General features: G+C 44.1%; 1 non-coding gene across 1 annotated transcript; it reads right to left on the bottom strand.

The window, feature by feature from the left end:
• Positions 1 to 5,292: 5,292 nt before the first annotated feature.
• On the bottom strand, positions 5,293 to 5,365 carry trnat-ugu (transfer RNA threonine (anticodon UGU)). The gene has a single exon. It is a non-coding gene; the product is annotated as a tRNA-Thr (tRNA).
• Between the last annotated feature and the right edge of the window lie 928 nt (positions 5,366 to 6,293).

Below are 6,293 nucleotides of genomic sequence, written 5' to 3' on the forward strand. Positions count from 1 at the left end.
GCTGCATGATATTGCTGTATTATTATTATTAATATTATTATTATTATGGCAGTTTATTTTAGGTGTTATTACTCTGATGTTATTTCTGCATCGGATGCCTTTTTCCAAAATTTGCTATTTATGATTGATCTGAGATCATTTATCACAGCTTTTGACGTGGTTGCATGGGTAGTACACTACGTGTCCATTTGAATAAATAGATTAACTGAATAAAGTCTCAACTCCACATGTGGCAATTTTGTATTGTTGATTTCGAAAGAATGGAAGTTTCGAACGTTCCTTAACCATCAAAGAAGGATGTCGACCAAATATCAAAAAGCCAGTTTACCAAAGAGCGATCTTTTTTTTCCACAGTAGTTTACATTATTAGAAACCATAGCGACCAGACGGACTAACCGGGTTTCTTTTCAATAGTTTCCAAACTTCCTTGATTGGGAACACGTCTGTTAGACCATTTCTGAACCTTTCTTCCCCTGTTGAAAAGGCCTCCGTTGCTGAAGCGTCTGCTCAGGATTATCATCTCCCCACCCTGCCTCATCTCGCTTGGTCTCTCCTGTCTTTGATCTTAGCCAGGAACGAAAGAAGAGTCAGGAAACCGAACCAAGTGCTTGAACTGTGCTCTCAGCAATGATATGTGCAGATTTATTCATATGTTCTATAATCCATGTGACTGATGATAAATATTGGATTCTTAAACTGTTTCACAACGACAGTAAATGGATCGTCATTTTCTGCATCAGCAGTGAAAGTGTCAAATTCTAATCACCAGACCAGCAGATTACAGCGTGTTTTGCAGTTTGCTGTGTCCACGATCCTTTTGTTATTTTAATTTCCACGCCAGACCACTTGCACCAGAAACGTCTCCTGCAAAATGGCACCTTCTGTTTCAACACCAGAGAAGTGTTCAGCCAATTACAGGAATAATTCCACGACAGTTATCGCGTCCGCCTCCCACGGCATGAAACTGGCCAGATTTTTTTTCCAAATCCTTTTCACTGCAGAGAGTGGGAAAAGTTCTACTATTCATATATTTGAAAATTTTGATTTGTCTGATAGGTTTTGCCTTCATTTTCTGATTGTAAGGTCAGGGGTCACTCCTTATAAAGGGCAGAGGGTAAGATTCGTCACAGAAAACAAGGGAGGATATATTATTTGACCCAAGGAATTATGAAGCCGGCAACATTGAGCTGGTGATGGCTGAAGTCGGGTGTTCCAATGGTGCACACTCATCGATTTCACGTCCTTGGCCTCGATGGCAGGTGACAAAGCAGAATATTTTTAAAATGAGAATCCTGGCTATTGGGTGATGGACAAGGAGGAAGACAATGGCTTAAATGACGATGATCCGCTGATTGGAAAAGTCACTGTCAGCTTCCTTGCTGGTCTAGTAGTTAGGATTCGGCACTTTCATCTCTGTGGACTGGATTCAAACCCCAGCCAGAGAGTAACTCGTTTGTGTTGCTGTGTGAACTGACACCATGGAAAGGAATTCCTCATTGAATTAAACTAAATCTGGCAGCGTCTGTGGTGTGAGAAATTGATTTAATCTTCCAGCTGGATGACGTTTCATCGGAGCTGGAAAGCCAGAAATGCTACAGATGGAAAACAAGTGCTTGGCTGTGATTCCAAAATATTGTGATAGGCTTGAGGGGCGAAATGTTATATCCCCAATCCCAATTATATTCTAAATCGGTGCGGATGCCACTCCAAGCAATAGTCATCACACGGTTTCCTCTTGTAGTGTGGCCGAGTGGCCTGAGGCGCTGGATTTAAGTTTTAGTCTCCGAGGAGGCGTGGGTTGTAAATCCCACCACTGCTAAAAGAGGACAGCTTTTTTGTCTGTTCAGGGAGTAACATTTTGTGAAGAAGAAAGACGAGAGGGATACAAGTTGCAGGATGAACTCCGGGGGCCGAATAATCCCTTTTGTTGCTGCAACCATTCAATGGTTTGATCTGAGTGACACTAACACATTGATACCGGTTGCAATGGTGGCCAAGCGGCGAAGGTGGTGGATTTGAAATGGCTGTATTCTCACGAAGATTTGAATCTCACCCACTGCGCTGCTCAGCATTCATTCCTTTAGGTGACTGCAGAATTAACTATTCGGTCAATGGAATCAAAACCTTCCAAATATTCCCATCTGTTTTTCCTGCTTCACTTCCGCGTTCCTTCATTTCTGTTCATCAGCTCGAATTTACCAAAGTCCCAGCCAGAAATGGAACAAAACTGAACCCAATTGGTGACATCCTTGATCTATGGGTGTTTGTGTCTCACAGTAAGAAGTTTTACAACACCAGGTTAAAGTCCAACATGTTTATTTGGTAGCAAAAGCCACACAAGCTTTCGGAGCTCCAAGCCCCTTCTTCAGGTAAGTGGGAATTCTGTTCACAAACAGGGCATATAAAGACACAGACTCAATTTACATGAATAATGGTTGGAATGCGAATACTTACAGCTAATCAAGTCTTTAAGATACAAACAACGTGAGTGGAGAGAGCATCAAGACAAGCTAAACAGCTGTGTATTGTCTCCAGACAAGACAGCCAGTGAAACTCTGCAGGTCCAGGCAAGCTGTGGGGGTCGCAAATAGTGTGACATGAACCCAATATCCCGGTTGAGGCCGTCCTCGTGTGTGCGGAAGTTGGCTATCAGTTTCTGCTCAGCGACTCTGCGCTGTCGTGTGTCGTGAAGGCCGCCTTGTAGAACGCTTACCCGAATATCAGAGGCCGAATGCCCGTGACCGCTGAAGTGCTCCCCAACAGGAAGAGAACAGTCTTGCCTGGTGATTGTCGAGCCGTGTTCATTCATCCGTTGTCGCAGCGTCTGCATAGTTTCCCCAATGTACCATGCCTCGGGACATCCTTTCCTGCAGCGTATCAGGTAGACAATGTTGGCCGAGTTGCAAGAGTATGTACCGTGTACCTGGTGGATGGTGTTCTCACGTGAGATGACGGCATCTGTGTCGGTGATCCGGCACGTCTTGCAGAGGTTGCTGTGGCAGGGTTGTGTGGTGTCGTGGTCACTCTTCTCCTGAAGGCTGGGTAGTTTGCTGCGGACAATGGTCTGTTTGAGGTTGTGCGGTTGTTTGAAGGCAAAAAGTGGGGGTGTGGGGATGGCCTTGGCGAGATGTTCGTCTTCATCAATGGCATGTTGAAGGCTCTGGAGGAGATGCCGTAGCTTCTCCACTCCGGCGAAGTACTTGGCGACGAAGGGTACCCTGTCCACTGTGTCCCGTGTTTGTCTTCTGAGGAGGTCGGTGCGGCTTTTCGCTGTGGCGCATTGGAACTGTTGATCAATGAGTCGAGCGCTATATCCTGTCCTTATGAGCCTGTCTTGATGCTCTCTCCACTCACGCTGTTTGTATCTTAAAGACTTGATTAGCTGTAAGTATTCGCATTCCAACCATTATTCATGCAAATTGAGTCTGTGTCTTTATATGCCCTGTTTGTGAACAGAATTCCCACTCACCTGATGAAGGGGCTTGGAGATCCGAAAGCTTGTGTGGCTTTTGCTACCAAATAAACCTGTTGGACTTTAACCTGGTGTTGTTAAACTTCTTACTGTGTTTACCCCAGTCCAACGCCGGCATCTCCACATCATGTTTGTGTCTCGTCAGCCCTCTGTGACTCTCGCTGTCTGTGTGTGTTCCTCTGTGCATCAATGTGATTCAGTTACCAGAGGGGGTGAATACATTTTTTACTATCACAAACTGCGGTCACTTATTCATGTCCCTCAATGGCAAATGGTGCAGAGAATAACAACATGTTTGAAAGTTGCGAGAAAGATTGACTGATGAGGCTTTTTTTTAACTGGCTATTGCTTTTTGAATCAGTCGCCGTGTGTTACACAGCAGAAGATGATTGAAATTTTCACTGATCAACATTTAAACAGACAGTGGATTCACTCGTTGTAATGGTGCATTCCAACTCTATATCTGCAACTGCAGCATCAATTTCTATCAGTTGCTGTGAATCCAAATTTCTAATATACAACAGCACGATCTAATGTATCTCGTTTTATTTGAAATGAATATTCATCGATCGGTTTGCATGACAGTTTAGTGAATATCAGCGAGACTGGCAAAGTTTGGACAGTATTTCCCTGTTGCAGAAGGATACAAAGAATATCTATGTCGGAATATAAGTAGAAACAGAAATTGAGGGAGTCTATTTGGCTCGGGGTGCTCTCAAACCTCCAAAATGTCTGTCGGCAGCTAACTCTCCTGAAAACGTTTCCTGCAGAAATCCTGCAGCAGTTAAATCCAGGGCTTTCACTGCCTGGATCCAATTGAATTCGCAGCGTCAATGTTATGCTAATTGTTATCATTCAGATTCGGTTACTGGTTTGAAAAAAGTCATATTGAACTCGGAAACGTAACTCTCTGTCTTGCTCCACATTTGTTGAAAGCCCTGCTGAGAACTTCCAGTCCTGTCTGTTTTCATTCTAACATGAATCATAGGAGGAGGAGCAGACCACTCGGTCCATCGGGATTTCCACCTTTCAATACCATCATGGCTGATCTTGGGCTACAACTTAGTTTTTCCACCAGCTCCCCATATCGCTAAATTCTCCAAGAGATTAGAACCCTGTTTATCCCAACTTTAAATGTGCTCGATGAGGGGGCATACATAACTGTCAGGTACAGGGAATGCCAAAGATTCTCGCCCTTTGAGTGAAGTAATTTCTCCTTATCTTCGCCCTAAATGATCAGCCCCTCATCTGTGCCGCAGTGGGTTAGATTCCTGACCAGCAGAAAAAAACAATCTCTCAGTCTCCATCCTGTCAAACCTAATCAGAACTGTGTAGGTTTAAATAGATCGCCTCTTATTCTTCTAAACTCCAGGGAATTTCATCACAGGACAACTCCCTCACCCAGGGAGCAATCTGATGAACCTTCACTTTACCGGTTCCAATGCAAGCATATCCATTTTTAGATGTGACTATCACATCTGCACAGAATATTCAACCAGGTCTCAACAAAACCCAATGCAACAGCAGAAACACCTTGTTATTCTTGAACTCCAGCCTGCCGGCAATAAAGACCAAAATGTAATTTCCCTTCCAATTATCTGTTGCACCTATGTGCTAACTTTATGCATTCCTTGTACAAACGCATCTATTCTATTCTTAATATCAATATTTACATTTTTTCGCTCAGCAAATATGTTCTGCTCTTTCACGAAGAAAAATATGCTTTCGCTTTCCAAAGTTGCAACCAATCTGCCCCTCTACTCATAAGAGCACTCTCTCTGCCTTTTCCCTCCAGCTTATATCAGCAAAGTTTTGTCAGCAGGCTCCAGCGAGAATTGAACTCGCGACCGCTGGTTTACAAGACCAGTGCTCTGACCACTGAGCTATGGAGCCAAATACTATCGGCTTCGTGTGGTACGTGTAGCATTATCAGTGGATTGAGGTACAGGATTGGGTTTGAGGTCGTAGATTTTTGATGAATGTGGAAATGTCTGAGGTGGAGAGCAGGAAGTTAAAAGACGCAACTTGAAAGTGACATGATTTGACATGTGTGCTGTGTGTGTATCTGACATGTATGTTGCGCGTGTCATGCGATTCTTCTTCAGAGTTTATCGTTCGTGTTACCTCTCTGACATTTCCAGCTCCGATGCAAGTTCATCCAGTTGGAAGATTGAGATGTTGCTCCCTTCAGAGACGCTGTGAGGCGTGTTTTCATTAAATGAAGAATTGAACAAAAAATAATTCACTCCGTGATTGGGAATCGAAAACGCGTCACGGCGCCGATCCTGATCACTAGACCCTCAGTGACGCTGATGTGAGAGATATGCAATGAGTTGATCATCTCTGCACCCATTGCTTCATTTCCAATAACTTTCAATAAAAATAAGTCACAATGAGGAATGACGGGAAGCGCACATGACAGGATTTGAGCCTCAGTTAGAAAATCCCAATCTATCACCTGGGCCGGGACTGCAGTCTCAATGTTTGCAATCCTGCTGATTATTTCGACAGACAGCCATTCAACCGGTGTTCCCGTTTGTATTCTCTATCGGAGAAACTCCACTCCTCCCAGTTTTGACAAAGCGTGATCTGGACTCGAAACGTTAGCTCGCTTCTCTCCTTACAGATGCTGCCAGACTTGCAGAGATTTTCCAGCATTTTCCCTTTTTGTTTCCGATTCCAGCATCCACGGTAATTTACTCCACTCCTTCCACACAGTCCGATAGACTTGCTGGAAAGGTGCATTGGCCATACTAAATTCTCCCTCAGTGTACACGAACAGGCGCTGGAGTGAGGCGACTTGGAGATTTTGACAGTAGCT

Source organism: Mustelus asterias, unplaced genomic scaffold, assembly GCF_964213995.1.
Source record: "Mustelus asterias unplaced genomic scaffold, sMusAst1.hap1.1 HAP1_SCAFFOLD_1113, whole genome shotgun sequence".
NCBI lineage: Eukaryota > Metazoa > Chordata > Chondrichthyes > Carcharhiniformes > Triakidae > Mustelus > Mustelus asterias.